A 20,775-nucleotide genomic window follows, 5' to 3' on the forward strand; every position below is an offset into this window, starting at 1 on the left:
AATTACTTTCTATAGATCATGCTTTTTGATTCTTATTACAGTATTATAAGGTATCGTTATCTCACTTTGTAAGAAAGAACTTGGATAGATTAAATGACTTGCCTGAGTTATTTGCTAAATGGTGAAACCAAGTCTCTGTGACCCTACAGCTCATGTTCTCAGCCACTAAGCAGTTCTGTGCTTTGTGTTCCCTTCTGGGTTTCTGTTGCATCTTTTATGTCCCTTCATTCCCACATTGCGCTGTTATGAGATATTTAATATATCCAGCACCTTCATTAGACTACAAGTCCCTTGAAGAAAATGAATCCGTTTTAAAATCTATTTCCAGTACATAATACATTGATGATATTAGTAAATGCCTATGGAAGAGTATGAAAAAGGAGATATAGGAAGTTCCTGATCCTCAAATGGAGGGGACAAGTGGGAAGAACGGGAGGGAAGGTACCCAAGAGGCCTTTCGTTGGAGGTAGAGGTTCAGTCTCCCTCCTTTCAAGGCAGCTGAGGGATGCCCTGAGGCGCGGGAATATTTGGAGGTGATAAGGAAACCCCTGCTATCTGGGAGACAGATTTCTCTATTTTTGCAGCTTTAACAGGGATGCTTATAAGTTCAGTAGTATTGAGGCAAGAAGTAGTGGGTACCTAAATTCATTTATTAAGACATAATTTTCTGCCTGGCCGGTTTGGCTCAGCGGTTAGAGCGTCGGCCTGCGGTCCAGAGAGACCCGGGTTGGTTCCCGCTAAGGGCATGTACCTCGGTTGCAGTTTGTCCCTGGCCCTGGTTGGTCGTGCGGGTGGCAGCCACTCGATGTGTCCCTTTCACGTTGATGTTTCTCTCTCTCTCTCTGTTCCTTTCCTCCCTCCCACGTGTCTGAACCAAAAGTGGAAAAATGTCCTCGAGTGAGGATAAAAAAGACATAATTTTCTTAATTTGCAAATTTTTAGCTTGACTAATTCTCAGGAATAAGTGTAACTAAAAACTAGTCTAACTGAAACAAAGATAGAAAAGTGGATAATACTTTATCTTACTTATTTAATGATACTATTTAGAAAAGCACATGGAGTAATTTCTATTCCTCTACCAATAAATTGTTTGTATAAACTGTTCACCAGAATACTACACTTTGAAATAGTAGAACTTTTGAGATCAAAAGAACATTGCTCTTAAGAATAATGATCAGAGGAAAAAGACATTCTGTTATAATAACGGGAGGCCAGTAAATGTGTGGGGATGACTAAGAGATGATGGGATTTGTGTTTTGATTTTGTGGTGGAAAGAAAACTGTGTCACTGTGGCTGAGATAGTGGCAGGACTATTAAAAAACAGAGTATGACTAGTGGTGGCCTATGTTATGCCATTCTTACTGTCAACTGAAGTTCTAAATATATATATATATATATTCATTTGGTTCTTTTGTGGAACCAGAAGTTAACATTTAAATAATATCGACTTGATTCTTTTAGGAATAAAGAGAATAATATTGTTTAGGGTGGAATGAGGAGCTGGTTAAAGAGAGGGGAATGCTAGTGAGCGTGGCTTCCCATTTATAGCGGCCGTGACTCTGCAAATTTGGTGAAATGCATTTGTGATTGTAAATTGTTTGCATGCTCTTTTACTTGAACTGTTCTTCCTAAGGGTTGATAATAAAATTTAGTACATTAGAATATAATTACGGTTTTACTATAAGGTATTTTGAGCTTCTTGGGAAAAGGAGTTTACATATGAATAAGTATACAAATAAAGAACAATTGATATTATTAACAAGAGTGTTCCACAGTGCCAATTACATTTTGATCAGTTTTGTTGCTTTTGAGAAAATATTCTCTCTATAATAACTTCATTAATTTTATAAAAAGTATGTTTATTTATAATTTTATTTTTGCATAGTACACTTGGCTAAAATGAATAAAAATATTAATGTTCTTGAGGGTAGGAATTAAGTTTTACCTACCCTTGAGGAATTACGATTGTTTTTGTTTCAAAGCACACTTAACTCTCCATTATTTTTATTAATTACTTTCAGGTTATCCAGGCCCTGGGAATTTACTGTGTATTATGGCTGAGATATTTGAACCTTGTCAGTGAGTTTTTTTGTACCTCTGTTAAAGAATTTAAAGGAACAGAAGGGAATTATGATTATAATTTTACTTTTTAATAATTCTGATTAAAGGTTTGGGCAGAAAAGTGTCACATTAAGCAAAAGTGAGAACAAAATTTCATGATGTTGCAGCTGTTTGAGGACCTTTCTGTGGGGAAAATTTATGTGGTATAGCTAAGAAATGATGCTGAAGGACAAGTCTTTGAATCACATTTTCAAATAGGACAATACAATAGTTTATTTGTTTAAATGCATGTGTGTTTGGGAGGGGGAAAAGTTGGGGGCATTTTGACTCAAAAGGGATATTAAAAATTGTAAAAGCCAGATTAGCAAATAGTTCCAGTATTTAGAACTAGAACGCTTCAATTCATTTGTGATACTAGAATTTTATGTCTGTGCTCTGAGTCATACTATCTTAGCTTTGAACTTTGAGACCATCTTGTGTAGTGCTTTCACCCTTAAGTGTTCCTTATGATGTGCATATCATCATGGAATTGAATTCATCGAATGCCACTGATATTGTCATTAACAAGGCCCTTACTTCCTCAACACTTCGTGCTCCATTTTGCAGACCACTCATGATAAAAGGCCTTGGATACAGAAGAAGACTCTTTTTCTAGCCTGTCAATTAAAAGGAATATGGATAATGGAGAATGATTTCTTAGTTTGGAATCATTGCTGTGTTTTTCAATTAAGCATATATTGGGAAATTATTTTTACTTTTGGTGACAGGCAGGGGTTTAGGAGGAGGTGGCATTAGTGATTAAAGCAGATATTATGGAAAGGCTATAATTTAATTTTTATAGTAATACTACAGTTTTTAAAATTTTTATTTGAAATCTTTTTGTAAAACTTAAGAAACTAAGAATCATTTAAAAAAGTGTATTTGGATCATGAAACTGAATCTTTTGTATGTCATCTTTTCATTTTTGTGGCCAAATTTTATCCAATTTGGCTTTTGTCAAAAAATGAGATGATGTGACTTTTGTGACTTTTCTACAAGTCTTTTTTTCTTTGTGATGATGAATTTGACCATCTCAATTATTTATTTACTTAATGTTTTCCCCAATAAATCAATTATTTCTTTAAATTATTTTAATGTAAATAGGTGTGGCATACCTATTGTATTGCTGTCAACATAATTAATATGTTGCAAATACTAATCTCTAAACAGTTCTGATTTTTATTTTGAAAGTTTTGTTGATAAATAAACATTTCTTGAGTTTGTTCATTTTATCTAACTAGAACACATAAACTTGCTTGAAAACATTAGCAAAGACCAGTAAGAAATAGCTGTGGCCCAGCTGGTGTGGGTCAGTGGATTGAGCATCGTCCCATGGACTGAGAGGTCCCAGTTCGATTCCTGGTCAGGGCACTTGCTCGGATTGTGGGCTTGATCCCCCCATAGGGGGCATGCAGGAGGCAGCCAGTCAACGTTTATCTCTCTCTCATCCTCTCTCTCTAAAATAATTAATAAAAACATATTTTTTTAAAAAAGAAATAGCTACGAATTAAATATTAATGTGCTGAGGGGGACATATATCCAGGTGCTCATCCAGGAGGAATGATGTTCATCTGGAAAGTCTTCCTGAGAAGATAATCTTGTTTCTTAGATAGCCCCGTACATAGTTGTTTTTGCTTTAAATTTAAGTCCTACACATTTTAACAGTAATTTTATTTTTCATATTTATCACATTATCAATTGCAGGATGCTGGCTCCTTCCCCTCCCCACCCTCTGTTTTTGTTTGTTTGATTTTTAAAACAGTGGTATTTATATATAAAAGAATCTTATAGTCCCGGCTGGTTTGGCTCAGCAGTTAGAGTGTCAGCCCGTGGACCGAAGAGTTTCGGGTTTGATTTCTGGAAAGGGCACGTACCTCAGTTGCAGGTTCCATTCCTGGCCCCATTCAGCTTCCTCCCTCCCACTCTATCTAAAAATCAATGGAAAAATATCCTTGGGTAAGGATTAAAAAAAAAAAAGAAAAAAAAATATTGCCCTGGCTTAGCGGTTGAGCATCGGCCTGAGAACCAGAGAGTCCTGGGTTCAGTTCCCACTAGGGGCATATACCACACAAACAAAAAAAATCTTACAGTTTAGATAGCATTTTCACTTGGTTTTTGTAACTACCCAATATGGTAAGTAGAGCAAGTGTTTTTATCCTTACTTTACAATATGAAATTGAGGCTCTGAGAGGCTAAATGACTTTTCCATGATTTATGAGACCTAATTTTCTTTCTCTTCTCTTAGTTTAAACTTACATGTCCTGGTTGGAGTGGGTGAGTAGTTTGTCTGTTCGCATTTGCCAAAGTGTCCTTGCATCATTGTAAAGATGATTTTGGGGGTGGGAGGGTCAGTGCAGTTTATTTTCAGTGGTTGCCCTGACTGGGAATCAAACCGGCAACCTTTCGGTGCGCAGGACAACACCCAACCAACTGAGCCACACCGGCCAGGGCTGAAGATGATCTTTAGTATTGTTACATTTAATAGTGTCCATATTAAACACTTAACTGTAGACATCCTTTTTGGTCATGAAATAAAATAGTACACAGCATTTGCCACGAAAACAGAAAGGATCTGTGTTTCCAACAGTGATTTAGTAATTAGAATTGGTTGCTGGAGGGGAGATATGAAATTTTCTTTTCTAGAGATTATTTTGTTTACTGGTTTTGTTTTAAATAAATTGTATTAAATTTTCTGTGGCAGAGATGATCTGATTATGGATGATTTAATGCCTGCCTTTAAGGATAAAATTGTTAGAGTTGTTTACATCGTTTTGGTGTTTCTGTTTGTCAGGTAAATATATTAAAATCTATGTATTCATTGTTTTATTTAATCTTAAGTATGTGAACTGTTTCTGGTATATACTAAGTACTCAGTAAGTTTTAACTAAATGGAGGAGTCAGAAAATAAGTAAAACAAAAAGTATGTCAGATTGTAATAAATATTTTAGGGACAATAAAGGAGGAAAGGAATAGAGAATGAGTGGGTGGGTTTGCAATTTGAAATAAAAGAGCCAGGGAAGACCTCACTATGAAAGCACCATTTCAGCAAAAAAAGCAGAATGAAGTGAAGGAAAAATTAGAATATTTGTGAGAAGAGAATTGTAAATATAGACAACCAGTGGTAAAAAATAGGTCCTATAGTGGGAACTTGTCTGATGTGATTGAGGAACAGCAGGGGTCCTGTGTGGTGTAAGAGAGCAGTAGGGAGATTGGGAGAAGATGAGATCAGGGAGGCAGGGGTGGGGGCAGTTTGCACAAGGGCTTCTAGGCCATTTTAAGGACTTTGGCTTTTATTCTGAGTGAAATGGGAAGATAATGGCAGGTGTTTTGCAGAGTGACTATATCAGATGTTTCAAAAGATCACTCTGGCTGCTGTGTTAAGAACAGACTGGATTGCAGAAGCTTGGAGACTGATTATAGGCCATTGGAATCATCAGGAGGGAGATGGTAGTGGTGGCTGAAGTGGTAGGGAGAAATGATTGGATACTGGACATGTTTTGTAGGTGCTGCCAAGGGGATTTCCTGACTGATTGAACATATCATGTAATAAGCTTCAAAGATGACTCCAAAGTTTTTGGCCAAAGAAAGTTTAGGACAGAATTACCACTTACTAAGATGTTAGAGCTGGTTTCAGGAAGAAGAGTAGGAATTTGATTTGGGACACACTAGACATCCAAAGTAGGAGTTAAATAAGTTACTGGAATCTGGAATTCAAGAGAGAAGTCTGGGGTAGCGCTATATATTTGGGTTTATCAAGTTAAAGATGTTCAAGCTGTAAGCCTGGATGAAATTATTAAGGAAGGGGAGGTGTACATAATGAAGATAAGAGGTTCAAGGACTGAGCGTTAAGGGACACTCCAGTGTTACGAAGTAAGAAGGTAAGAAGCAATCATTACAGGAGACCTGAGAGAATCTAGTGACTAGTGAGTTAGCCATAAGTGTTTTGGAATCCAGGTGTAGAAAGTGTTTCAAAGAGGTAGGATCAGCCATGTCATATGCTATTCATAGATGGGGCCTAAGTGTTGACAGTGGAGTTTAGCAAAGTGGAGGTTCTTGGTGACCTTGACAAAAGCATTTTTGCTGACCTGATGGAAGTAGATTCAAGAGAAAGTGAAGGGTGAGGAATTGGAAGCAGTGAACATAAACATCTCTTTTAAGACTTTTGCCATAAATAAGCTGAGAAATGAAGTGGTATTTAGAGGGGTTAAGTTGCGAGAAATAATAGCATGTTTCTACATTGGTTGGAATGATTGAGTAGAGGGAAAATTTAGAATCGGAGGGAAGAATTGCTAGAGAGAGTTTTTTGTGTAGATGAGAGGAGATGAAGTTTAGTGGAGGAGTTGGCTTTAGATGGGAGAATGTATGATTTCACCCCAATAAGAGAAAGAAAGGCAGAGTACATATGCACAGGTGCACATAGCTTGTAGTTGGGGAGCTTGTGGAAGATGTGATTCCTTCCATATTTTTCAGTGAAATAGTAATCTAGATTATCTACTAAAATTCAGTATGGAGAGGCTGGTAGAGGTTGAGGAAAGAAAAACAATCTGAAATAGTTGAAGAATTAGGGTATCTAGAACAGTGAGAGTATATAGATGAGGGAAATGTGGTGTGGTTACTGGGCAGTCTTAGGGGTATAGTTAAGGTAAGTGATCATGAATTCAAGGTAAGTCCAGGCCATTCGCATATATTTTTCTTGAGACCATTTAACTATGTGGGTACAGGTCTGGAATTGGCAGAGAGTTGGCTTTAACTAGCATTTTGGTGTTGCCAGGTAAGTACCATGAACCAAGCCAAGGGCAAGAAATATATTGTACTGACAGGCCATGGAATTTATAAGTTGGGGAAAGAGAGAAGTGAAGACATGAAGTAGTGAGAGGTAGTAGGAACACTGGAGGTCTTTGTGGTATTGAACAATTAAAGATATTTGCTGGTGTACTAGAGAGAATGAGCTGGTGTCAGCCAGTAGACTTTGAAATTTAAGTCACGGAGGATTTACAGTTAACTGGTAATGCCAGTGTTAAGGGGGTGATCATGATCTGAGATAGAGTGGAGGACAAGATTATTGGAGCAGAGGAGGTCAAGGAGCTAAGAGGTGAGGGTGTTAGATGCTCATTTATATGAATATTGAAATCTTTAAGAATTATGGCAATTGTATTAATATTAGGAAGACTGATGGTGAGCCTGAAGCTAATTCCTCAGAGAATGAGGGAGAGGGACTTAGATTGGTAGATGACATGAGTTTGAAGAGATTGAATGCTTGGGGTTTTTAGACACAGGAAAGAAGAATAGTCTGAAAAGTGGTAATGAAAAAAAAACCAATTTACAGACCCAGTGGTTGGAAAGGATTATCTGAGGGAAAATGAGGGCTTATTTTTCCAGTTGAAAGACCTGTAGGAAAAGCACTGTCCTCGGGAAACCTGCGTTAGTTAGACTAAAAGGTAAAGAGACCACTTAGATGGGGTGGGGGTGGGGGTGGGGGGTGGGGGGGATCTTGCTGATGATTGATCTTGAAATCCAGAAGCACAGGAGTTGGGAGAGGGAGATGGTTAATTGAAGATGGTTTCAGAAGAGGTTAAAGTCTGGTACTTCTGACCTCTTGTGGGAACTGTCGAAAACAGAGGTAAAGGGTATAATGAAGTTAGTTCTTACAGTTTTTAAGATGGTGTGTGGTGAGACTGTGACCGTTGAGGGAGAGGTATGGGTGAGGTCCTGTAACATTCAGTCACTCTGGGATCTTATCTTCACTTTTGCCAGTGATATTGGGAAGGCCAAGGGAGGGATGGAGGGACAGTCTTACTCCTCCAGAACACTTGGATTTCTGGATTTTATCCTCATATTTTACACATAAAGAAACTGATGACTCAGAGATATAGAGCATCCTGCCCAAGGTTTCATGGCTACTAAGTAATAGAGTAAGAGGAAATGAAGTAGTCTTTAAACAGTAAAATTGATGAGGAGTCAAGGAGCAGTAATAGTCTATGAGATACCAGATTGTCATTGGAGCCTTATCTTCATTTACTTTGAGAACCTACTGTATGCCCTGGCCAGTTTGGCTCAGCGGTTAGAGCGTCGGCCTGCAGTCCGGAGAGACCCGGGTTCGGTTCCCGCTAAGGGCACGTACTTCGGTTGCAGTTTGTCCCTGGCCCTGGTTGGTCGTGCGGGTGGCAGCCACTCGATGTGTCCCTTCACGTCGATGTTTCTCTCTCTCTCTCCTTCCTCTCGCCCTCCCACTCTATCTGTACAAAAAATGGAAAATATACTCGGGTGAAGATAAAAAAATAAATAAATAAATAAAAATAAAAAAGGCTTTCTTTTAGCCCTGGCTGGTTTGGCTCAGTGAGAGCCTACTGTATCACTTGGCTTCATACTGAATTTTAAATGTGGGATTTAATTAACAGTTCGGTCTTCTCATATAGAATGTGTTCCTGTGTTTGTTGTTAAAACACTTTTTTTTTTTTTTATCCTCACCGGAGGACATTTTTGCATTTATCTTCAGATTGAGCAGGAGGAAGAAAAGGAGGAAGAGAGAGAGAGAAACATCGTTGTGAGAGAGAGACATCGATTGGTTGCCACCTGCACAACCCCAACTGGGGCTGGGGACAAACTGCAACTGAGGTACGTGCCCTTAGCGAGAATCGAACCTGGGACTCCCCGGTCCGCAGGTTGACGCTCTAAACGCTGAGCCAAACCGGCCAGGGCATCAAAAACTTTTTTAAAATTATGGGAAACAGTCCAAAATGTACTGCTTTCTGCTAGTCCTGTTCTTAATCCACTTCTAAATCAAGTTTAGCTTTATCTTCAGGGAACATTCCCTGATTGTTCGTGTGTGTGTGTGTGTGTGTGTGTGTGTGTAGTTTTTTTAAGTTGATTTGAGAGAGAGAAGGAGGAAGGGTGAGGGAAGGGAGAGAGAGAGAGAGAAACATAGATCAGCTGCCTCCTGCACACTCCCTGCTAGAGATTGAGCCTGCAACCTGGGCATGTGCCCTGACACCAGTGACCTTCTGGTACATGGGACGATGCTCAACCGACTGAGCCATACCAGTCAGGGCCCCTGATTGTCCTTAGCTTAATTTTTTCTTTTTCTTTTTTTCCTAATCTTCACCTGAGGATATTTTTTTTCATTTATCTTCAGATATAGTGGGAGGGAGAGAGAGGGAGAGAAAGGGAGAGAGAGAAACATCAATGTGGGACACCAGGGCCGGGGACAAACCACAACCGAGGTACATGTCCTTGGCCTGAATTGAACCTGTGATTCATTGGTCCATGGGCCAACGCTCTACCCCTGAGCCAAACTGGCCAGGACTTAACTTTGTCTTTATACAGTGAGCATATGTGACAGAAATATTTGGGGTGTGTGTGTGTGTGTGTGTGCGTGTCCACACTCCCACACATGTGCATGCATTTTATCTCTCCAGTTAGATAATAAGCACCCTGAGGATATTTCTCTTTTTGGTTCTGTATTCCTTATTACAAGCAATGTGATTTAATCAACAGGGGACCTGCTTCTGTAGATGGTTCTGCCATTAATGTGATACTATATTTCAAACTGTTCACTTCTCAGGGCTTTTATTGTAAATGAGGGGAGTTTCACTAAAATGATCTCAGGTTCTTGAAAGTTATAATCTATAATGCACTGGCTGACTATCAGAATAGTTGTTTAACTAATGCCTGTATTTGCATTCAAAATGAACAATTTAATAATATTATTTGGTGTAATTGTAGTTGCTTACCATACAGTTCAGTGGCATTGTAATGTGTGGGCTGTAGCCAAGCAGGGTCAGAGAGAGAAGCAGAGTCGGAGAGAGGTGAATCACATGGTACTAGTATCAAGTGTTTGTAAATGTGGAACCAAAAAGACTAAATATATATTGAAAGTCATCTGCTCAGAGATGATAAGTGAACTTGGGAATCCATGATATTTCAAAGAGAGAGATTTAGTACAGAGAACAGAGCCAAGGTCAGAACTTTTAAGAGAATCTATATTGACAGGGCAACCTAGAGAAGGAGAGAGCATACAGAAAGCTAATACATTTTAATGACAGTGGAAATTTAGAGAGAAAAGAATTCCAAGAGAGAGGCAGTGACAGTAGTATCACATATTGTAGAGAAGCTAAGGAGGATAAGCACTGAGAGAAAGGAGTCCCGGGTTTCTTCCTGAGGTCATTAATGACATCCAGAAAGCAGTATCAGTGTAGTTGAAGGGTGAATTCAATGTGTTATTAATGATTTTTTTATAGATTTAACAAAGTACTATTGAGTTCCTCCTAAATGTCCAGCGTTGTGTCAAGTGTATGCACGCGTGTATACAAACACACACCCATACCTCCCAAAGGAGACTGGATGGGACAGTATGGAGAGCATAGGAGGAAGGACTGTCCTTGAACCAGAGAAGGGACATACCATCATGTAAGATAGCAAAAAAGAGGTTTGGATACAGATACATTTATAGAGAGGGAAGCCAGAAGTTGAGGAAGTCCATGCCTCATTACCTCAATTTAAAAAATTTCATAATAGATTATTGTTTCTAAAATATTATATAGACAATGTTGACATAATCATTGGTTTAACATACCATTGGATTTTTCTCTTCTTTGGCTGCTGTGTAGCATTACATACTATAGGTTACTCTTTATTCTTCCATCTGTCTATTTTTTCTACAGTCTACCTCCAGTCTCTATTTTTTGAAAATGAATGTAGTTCCATTCACTAAATCTCACATCTCTTATTGCTTTATATCCTGTTTCTGGGATACATGATTCAGTCTCATGGATTTAGCTGTTACCTAGCTATCACCTCTCCAGAGAATGCCAAAACTGGTCATATTTCCATTTATATGATAAACACATCCACTTGGATATTTTGCAAGAGCCTCAAATTCAACATTAAAATCTATTGCTTACTTCCACATACCCATTCGAACTTTTTCTTTCTTCTGTATTTCCTATCTTTGTCACTATGTGGTTTATTCCAGTAGTCTATTAAGTGATCTAATTCAATAGCCTATTAAGTAATCTGTCTTCCTCTAGAATTTCCCCTCAGTTGATACTTCATAACTCAAGCAGAATACATGACACTTCTGCTCAGAAATGTTTGATGGCTCCCCGTTGCCTCCAGAATACAATGTGAACTCTTATCATGGTATCCAGGTTTCTTTGTAGAACACAGCTCAACCTTTCTTGCCTTTCACCCTGCCATGATTCACAAAGGCCAATCACATTGGTTTCCCCATGCTGTTCTGTCTTATGCTGTTCTGTCTGGAATGTTTTTACTCTTCTACTCTACCAAGAAATCCTGCTAACTGTCCAGTGTCCATCAAAAATGACACATCTTTCAATGCACCAACCTTTCTCAGTCACATCCAATCTTTTCATCCTCTGTCTTCCCACAGTATTTTTTAAACCACTCCTATACAATCAGATTCATAGATAGTTAAATAGGAGTCTGCTTCTCCCATGATGCTGTTGTTTGGTAAACCTGCTAATACTGCTGTATCACATGTGTCTTCACCGTGCCAATCATCCAACATAGAATAAGCAGTAAATCAACATTGAATGAATGAATGAATACATGCATGATCAGGTGAAATCTAAAATACTTTGGCCTACTAGTGAATGGGGTGCTACATGTTTTCCTGTGGATGCTTGATGCCACCTCAGGTTTAAGAATTCCAAAATAGCCCTGGCCAGTTTGGCTCAGCGGTTAGAGCGTCGGCCTGCGGTCCGGAGAGACCCGGGTTCGGTTCCCGCTAAGGGCACGTACTTCGGTTGCAGTTTGTCCCCGGCCCTGGTTGGTCGTGCGGGTGGCAGCCACTCGATGTGTCCCTTCACATCGATGTTTCGCTCTCTCTCTCCCTTTCTCTCTCTCCCTCCCACTCTATCTGTGCAAAAAATGGAAAAATATCCTCGGATGAGGATAAAAAAAAAAAAAAAAGAATTCCAAAATAGAACTCATCACCTCTTCAAACTACCTACTTTACTTTTTTTGTTCTCTAATTTGACACACTGGTTTCTCCGTCAACATAACTTGGGATCATATTTTGTCCCTTTCTCTCCATTTCTCATCAATTCAAGTCAGTTGCAAAGTTTTATTGATTCTGTCTCCAAAGTGTCTCTTGTAATCACTCCTGTTTCATTTTTACTGCTAGTTTTGGGTCCTTATTACCTCTGACTCCAGGAGGTCTCCTAATAGTCTACTAACAGGTTTCCTGCTCTTATCATTCATTCTTTGACCTATTATTATAATATTCCTAAAGCACAGAAATTTTCAGTGGCTTCGTACGGATTTCAGAACTTTCTACTAAATTTTCAGGACCTGCCTCAGTCTAATCAAAACCTACCGTCTTAGACTTATCTCTGCCTGTGGTTTTTTTGTTGTTGTTGTTAATCCTTACCTGAAGATATTTTTTCCATTGATTTTTAGAGAGAATGAAAAGGAGAGAGGGAGTGGGGGTGAGGGAGAGAGAAACATAGATCTCACAGAGACACATTGAATGGTTGTCTCCCGCAAGTGGCCTGAAGGGGGCCAGGGATTGAACCTGCAAACCCAGTAGGTGCCCTTGACCAGGAATTGAACCTGTGACCTTTTGGTCTGAGGGCCAATGTTCAAACCGCTGAACCACACTGGCCAGGGCTGATTGTGTGTTTTAAATATCCTATAATTCAACCAAATTGCCCTGAATTTTCTATTTTTCCCCACCATGCTGTTCATTTGCTTAGAGAAATTACTGAGAAAGTGTTGAAACTTTTATATACTGCTAACCTCAAATGCCATCTCTTTCTTAAAACCTTTGTTAAGCCCCCAAATTAAAGCTGTATATGAGCTTTTCAGTTTCCAAATTTCCAGATCTACATAGTGTTGTGTTTTTTGTGTATATGAATTGAGTACATTGGAATGAAAGCTCACTAGAGGCAGCAACCTGTGTTAAATATTTGTTTCTCTAGGAGCTCCTTAAACAGTTGTATCTTGCATACAGTAGGTGCTCAGGAGTATTGATTAAATTAAACTGAGATATGAGATAACCAAATTAATATGCTAGTGAAGGGAGATGAGAATTTATAGTGTCAGAACAGAGAAAATGCCATTTATTAAAAAATAATCAGGTCATTAATAATTATTGAAAGAGTCATTTTAGGGTATTGATAGAGGCAGAAGCTAGATTGCAAAGGATTAAGGAGTGGGTGGGCACTGAGCAAATGGAGCCAGTGAGGGTAGACAATTTGTGGTAATGTGGAAGGTGGCTAAACTCTTAAGAAATGGAATATGGTCTGCAGATTTGGAAAGAGACCCATGAAGGAAAACCACATGTAGTGTTTGAAAGAAAAATGAGTGTGCTGTCGGAAATGCAAGTGCCAAGTTTACTCCAAGTCATGTGTTTTCATTTTTCACCTTGGCAGAGGAGAAGTACTCCACATGAGTCAGGCCACTGAAGCTAATAATGGGTTCCAGTGTACTGAGGTCACAAGGTTAGAGCAAATCACAGCATAAGAAGCCTTGTAAACATAACCCTGTTGGGCACTGGCAAGGGAGATATTTCCAATCAGTTGAGTTTATATTCCTCTGCTCCACTTCAATCTAATGAAATTATTGAGAGAGAAGAGTTCCTGAGCCAACCATGTGTGTGTGTGTGTGTGTGTGTGTGTGTGTGTGTGTGTGTATATATATATATACATTTTTTTTAAGGGGGCTATTCCTTTAATTATTATAGGTATATTTTTAAATGTGAGACATTTAAAATAAATTATTACTTAGCTAAATTAGAATATTTTTCAAACATATTTAAAAAATAGTTATAGTTTCTGCTAAAATCACAATATGAGGACAGTGGAAATATTTTTAAAAATATGACTGATATTTCTTGGTAGGATGTCATTTATATTATCTATAACCAGGGGTGTTGTGTTTTTAGAGTGATAGCCCAGAGCTCCTGAAATAATTGTAGCTATTGGATTGACTCTATTGTACAAAAATCATCTCTTAAAGACTATTGTAAGAAATACAATATCAGACTATTTCTGTTTAGTCTGTGAGTCTTCATATTCAAGACTAAGGCTGTGATTACATAATTAGAAAATACAGCATGGGGCAAAAATAGGTTTACAGTTGTGAGTATGCAAAACAGAGTTTATTCTTGTATTATTAATGTATTATTTTGCAGACAAATAACTGTAAACCTACTTTTGCCCCACCCTGTATATATAGACACAAACACATATACATATACTTTTTTGGACAATTTTATTTTTAAATATTTATCTAGATATTGTATGAATATTACAAAAGGAAGAATACTCATTTCAGAGGCCCTGGACATTACACCTAAAAGGGATAATCTAGGCCAGGGTTCTTAACTTTAAAGTCCCTGACATTGTAAGCAATTCAGGAAATAGGTTTCATGAGCTGCTTAAGTAGGTTGATGATCAGCAAAAAAACCAACCAATAAAATAGTATAATCATTATTTTTCAGAGATAATGAAATTGTAATGGGGAGTGGGGATTAAGTCACTTGGCCAGGGATCCTGCTGTTAGCTAGATAGGACTAAAAACCTGGTTTTTCAATTCCCAACTACTACTTGAACCATCACAGTGGAAATAATTGATTCCTACAAGTTGTGTTAGGATTATTTGTCATTCACTTAAGACATAGTCTCTTTAAAGAAATATTTTTCCCAGTGTGATAAAAAGTTTTAAAATGGAGGTGGGACACTATATATGGTATATAAAATAATATGTACACAAAAACTCAAGAAAGGAAATGCGAGTTTCTCTTTATTTTCCCTTACTCTTGCTCTACCCCTTCCCTTCTACATGTTTCTTTTTCATTTTGTCTTGGATATCTCATCATTGCCTCTGATGAATTTGATTAGAATAATCCAGTCTTTTGATCTTTTATTCTTTCACTCATTAATTCAACAAGTATTTCCTCAGTGACTGCTCTATGCCAGGTACCATGCTAGGTCCTAGGAAGAGAATGGTGAGCACAATGGACATGGTTCCTTCTTAAGTTTGTAGTCTTAAGGGATGTAGATATTAACCAAACATTTGCAGAGAAGTGTAAGAACAGATTTTGGTAAGTGGAAGGAATGGAAAGCACAGAGTGCTTTGAGAACGACTACTAGGAGCACTGGTCTGGGACATCCGGTCAGATTTCACTGAGGAGGTGGTGTTTCAGTTGAGAACTTAAGTCAGGAAGGAGTTTGGTAGAACCATGCTTCCTGCAGAGGAGCCAGCTTATGTAAGGATCTCAAAGAAGGCTAGTGTGGTTGGACCAAGGAGAGCAAGGGTGGAGAGAGAGGTACACAAGAGGAAGCTGGAGAAGGAGGCAGGGAACATATTCTAGTAGTGACTTGAGGCTATGCTAACATAAGAGCAGTGGGAAGCCTTTGAAGGATTTCAGGCAGAGGTATGGCATGGCTGTTAAACTTCTTGGCTATTTGGCTGTTGTGAATAATGCTGCTATGAACATTCGTGTGCATGTCTGTGTGTGTGTGTGTGTGTACATAAGTTATTTTTCTTGGGTATATACTTAGGAGTGGAAGTGCTGGGTCATTTGGTAATTGTTTACCTTTTTAAATAACTGTCAGACTGTTTTCCAAAGTGCTTGTACCTATTTACATTCCCACCAGCAGTGTATTAGAGTTCCAGTTTTTCCATTTGTTAATTCTGTCTTTTAGGTTATAGACACTGTATAGGAAGTGGAGTGGTATCTCATCGTGAGCCTCTTGCCTTTACCTAGCAAAGCTTTTAAGCCTGGCATTAGGATTTTCAGTGATCTGGCACCAGATTACCTTTTTAGCCTTTTATTTAGTTTGAGTAAACTACTTATTAGTCACAAAATATGCCCTATACTTTTCTAAGGTTTTAAAAAATTTTCTTTTTGAGTATGCGTGATTGTGATTTGCTAAAGCCTTGATCTGTGCTTTGTCCTTAAAGGCCCATCTAAATTTCTCTATCTCCTTCATTTTATTACCTTGGGCCATATGAAATAGTTGATATTTGACCATTTTAATTCATAAAAATAGCAATTTCAAATGGTACAACTTAATGAATTTCTTATTTCTAGTCTTCAGATTACTACCATTTCCTTTGAGTTTTTCCTCCTAGCTCTTGTTTGTACCTCTTGTGGTATTATAGATGTGCTTATGTGGCGTAATGTCTCCTGTAGGGCTGAAATCTCAGTGCACAGGCTGTTCTGTAACTCGGTGTTTCGCACATAGTGAGGGTTTGGCAATTGTTAAAATTTTTTGAAGGAATATATATGCTATATAATAATCAATATAAATAAAAACGAATCACTATAAATTGAGGGATACATATAAACATACCTCTAATTGAATACAAATGCAGACATGTTGGAAAGACTGGACTTAATTATCAGAAGAAAAGAGTTTGGAGAGTAAATTAAAAGGTATTCGAGTAGAAAGTGAGGAGAATCTGACTCTCATGACCAGTGGCAAGGAACAGTTTTGTAGGTATGATAGATAACCTTGGGACTCTGAAAGCTATGATTATGAGATTTAATTTGATTTGGTGGCAGTTGGGTGCCAGTGCCAGTTTAAGCACCTTCCATAATGAATACAAGTGCTAAGTAATTGTTGGACTGATGCTTGAAGAAAATATTATTCTTGTAGATTTGAATATAATACATTAGATGAGACTAATGTCCCTAAGTGAATTCAGGTGAGAGCTGATTCTGGCCTTTTCCCACCAAGGCTTACTGAGCTAGAATGAGACATGAAAATGGAAATAAAAATTATATTTAATGTGAAAGAAAGGAGGGAAGAAGAAAGGAAAATATGAACTGTTGTTTCATGAAAATTACTTTGTTCAATTCAAGTGTCTATCAAGTTGGTGTGAATGGTTTTGGAAAATATAGTTCTCTGGAAAACAAAAATAGACAAAATAATGTTCAGTTTCTACTCTCAGTTTTTTCAGATAAAAGTTATTATTATTGCTATTTTCTTTCCTTTTTTTTTTTTTTTAAACTGTATCTGGACGATCTTGGCTCTCTCACTTACTAGCTGTGTGACCTTGGGTGTTACTCAACATTTTTTACTAGATCACGTAAAGCTATTTTCAGGAAATTGGTAGAAAAGTCCACGGTATCACACCTTACTATTTAATGGTATCAGAACCATAACTCAGTGATAACTCTTACTCCAGTGGTATTTCCATCCTACACCACTGCTTTGAAGACTGCCATTTGTCAGCATGGTGGTAGCTGTGTTCAAATGAATGCTGGGTTCTTAGAAATACTGGTATTTGTGCCCTGAGCTCAGTTGCTTGGAGCATTGTCCTGTAAACCAAAAGGTTGCAGGTTCAATTCTTGGTCAGGACACGTGTCCAGGTTGCGGGTTTGCTCCCTGATTGGGGCACAGATGGAAGGTGCTGATCGATGTTTCTCTCTCACATGGGTGTTTCTCTCTGTCCCTTCCTTTCTATAAACATTTCCTTGGGTGAGGATTAAAAAACAAAGAAAGAAAGAAATGCTAGTATTTGGTTTCTTTTTTTCAGATTCTAAATCTGAAAAAAAAAATTTTTTAAAGAAATGTTCAAGTTTACACAAAAGAGAGAAGTGTAAAATAAACCCCTGCTTACCCGTCATCCAGATTGAACAACTAGTTGGCCAAGAATTTGTTACATTTACGTATCTTGTTCATTTTTTGCAAATCATGTCCTTTCATTCCTACAGTCCTTTCATTGCATGCTTCTAAAAAAGTGTGGATATTTTCTCACATAATCCCATAATCACATTTGATTAAAATTAGGTACAGTTCTTTTTTATCATCTAATGTTTATTCATACCAAATTTCCCCACATGTCTAAAAAATCTCTTTGTAATTGATTTTTTTTTTTTAATTAGGGTTCAGAGACATGTATTATGTGTACTTAACCTCTTAATTTTGAGCAGTTTCCCCACTTTATCTTTCATGTCATTGCGTATCTGCAGACTTTTCCTCTGGGATGTTCAGCATTCTAGATCGACAATTTGTGCTTTATTTTACTTGTTCTTCTATACTTATGCTGTCCAACACATTAGCCGCATGTATGTGGCTGTTGAGCACTTGAAATATGGTTAGTCATGATTGAGATATCCATACCAGATAGTATGAAAGAAAGAATAGAAAATATCTCAATAACTTTTTTATTAATAACTTTTTAAAATTAATTAATTTATTTTTGTTACAGATGTTTCTCCTTCCCCCCCCACTGATTCCCCCCTCCTTTTCCCTCCCCGCCCTGTCCCCAGCTTTGTTGTCCATGTCCGTTGTTCATGCACACATGCATATAAGTTCTGTGGTTTATCTCTCCCCCACCACCCCTTCTTCTGAGGATTGTCAGTCTGTACCCCACTTCCACGTCTCTGGGACTACCCCATTCCTCAGACTGTTATGTTCATTATATTGCACAAATAAGTGAGATCATATAATACTTGTCTTTCTCTGTTTGGGTTGTTTTGCTTGGGATAATACTTTCCAGGTCCCTCCATGTCCTTTCAAAGGATAAGAGCTCTTTCTTCCTTACAGCTGCGTAGTACTCCATTGTGTATATGTACCATAGCATTTTGTATCCATTCGTGTACTGATGGACACTTGGGCTTTTTCCAGATCTTAGCTGTTGTAAATACTACTGCTATGAACATGGGGGTACATATATTCTTTCTGATTGGTGTTACAGGCTTCATAGGGTATATTTCTAGAAGTGGATCACTGGGTCAAATGGCAGTTCAATTTTCAATTTTTTGAGGTAACACCATATTGTTTTCCCTAGTGGCTGCACCAGTCTGCATCCCCACCAGCCGTGTACTAGAGTCCCCTTTTCTCCACACCCTCGCCAACACTTGTTTGATGATTTGTTGATGGAGGCCATTCTGACAGGTGTGAGATGATACCTCATTGTTGTTTTAATTTGCATCTCTCTGATGATTAGTGATGTTGAGCATTTCTTCATGTCTCTTGGCCATTTGTATGTCCTGTTTGGAGAGGTGCCTATTTAGTTCCTCTGCCCTTTTTTTTTTTTTTTTTTATCCTCACCCGAGGACATTCTTCCATTTTTTGTTCAGGTAGAGTGGGAGGGAGAGAGAGGAACAGAGAGAAAGAGAGAAACATTGATGTGAAAGGAACACATTGAGTGGCCGCCACCCGCACAACCGACCAGCGCCGGGGACAAACTGCAACCGAGGCACGCGCCCTTAGCGGGAACCGAACCCGGGTCTCTCAGGACCGCAGGCCGACACTCTAACTGCTGAACCAAACCGGCCAGGGCCCTCTGCCCATTTTTTAATTGGATTCTTTGTCTTCCTTTTCTTGAGTTGTATGAGTACTCTATATATATTGGAAATTAACCCCTTATCTGATATATCATTGGCAGTTATGCTCTCCCATACAGTGGGTTGCCTTTCCATTTTGATGATTGTATCTTTTGCTGTGCAGAAGCTTTTTTTTTTATCCTCACCCGAGGACATTTTTCGATATTTTGTTCAGATAGAGTGAGAGGGAGAGAGAGAGAGAGAAACATCGACGTGAAAGGGACACATCGAGTGGTTGCCACCCACACGACCCAACCAGGGCTGGGGACAAACTGCAACCAAGGTACGTGCCCTTAGCGGGAACCGAACCCGGGTCTCTCAGGACCGCAGGCCGACGCTCTAACCGCTGAACCAAACCGGCCAAAGCCCTCTGCCCATTTTTTAATTGGATTCTTTGTCTTCCTTTTCTTGAGTTGTATGAGTACTCTATATATATTGGAAATTAACCCCTTATCTGATATATCATTGGCAGTTATGCTCTCCCATACAGTGTGGGTTGCCTTTCCATTTTGATGATTGTATCTTTTGCTGTGCAGAAGCTTTTGAGTTTGATGTAGTCCCATGTCTTCATTTTCTCCTTTGTCTCTGTTGCCTTAGGTGGTGGATGTATCAGTGAAAATTCTGCTGCGTAGGATGTCCGAAATTTTGTTGCCTACAGTTTCTTCTAGGATTTTTATGGATTCATGAGTCACATTTAAGTCTTTTATCCATTTTGAGTTTATTCTTGTATATGGTCTAGTTTCATTTTGCACGTAGCTGTCCAGTTTTCCCAGCACCATTATTAGAGGCTGTCTTTACTCCACTGTATGCTCTTGCCACCTTTGTCAAATATTAATTGAGCATATTGCTTTGGGTCCATTTCCGGGTTCTCTGTTCTGTTCCTCTGGTCTATATGCCTGTTCTTGTGCCAGTACCAGGCTGTTTTGATTACAGTGGTTTTGTAGTATAAGCTGAAATCTGGTAATGTGATCCCTCCAACTTTGTTCTTTTTTTTTCAAGATTGCTGTGGCTGTTTGAGGTGATTTTTGGTTCCATATGAACTTCTGAAGTACTTGTTCTAGTTCTGTGAAGTATGTCGTTGGTATTTTGATAGGGATTTTATTGAATCTATAGATTGCTTTGGGTAGTATGGACATTTTAATGATGTTAATTCTTCCAATCCATGAACAAGGTATGTGCTTCCACTTTTTTATATCTTCGTCTATTTCTTTTTTCAATGACCTGTAGTTTTCCCACTTTCGCCACTCTTATTTAACATAGTACTGGAAGTCTTAGCCACAGCAATCAGGAAGAAAAAATAAAAGGGATCCAAATGGGAAAGGAGGAAGTGAAACTGTCATTATTTGCAGATGACATGATACTGTATGTAG

At 38.5% G+C, this 20,775-nt stretch overlaps 1 protein-coding gene across 4 annotated transcripts in view; it reads left to right on the plus strand.

Moving 5' to 3' along the window:
• Nucleotides 1–20,775, plus strand: part of MTMR2 (myotubularin related protein 2) — a 132,532-nt gene that overhangs the window by 17,196 nt on the left and 94,561 nt on the right. The window contains exon 1 of one of the 4 annotated variants that reach the window (XM_036257924.1): nt 2,058–2,075. The exons of the other annotated variants lie outside the window; for them this stretch is intronic. The gene's annotated coding sequence lies outside the window, so the exon portion shown is untranslated. Of the gene's footprint in view, nt 1–2,057; nt 2,076–20,775 lie in introns of those variants that run through there. 4 annotated transcript variants of the gene reach the window in all.

The sequence above is a fragment of the Molossus molossus genome, unplaced genomic scaffold (genome assembly GCF_014108415.1).
Source record: "Molossus molossus isolate mMolMol1 unplaced genomic scaffold, mMolMol1.p scaffold_m16_p_13, whole genome shotgun sequence".
Lineage (NCBI taxonomy): Eukaryota > Metazoa > Chordata > Mammalia > Chiroptera > Molossidae > Molossus > Molossus molossus.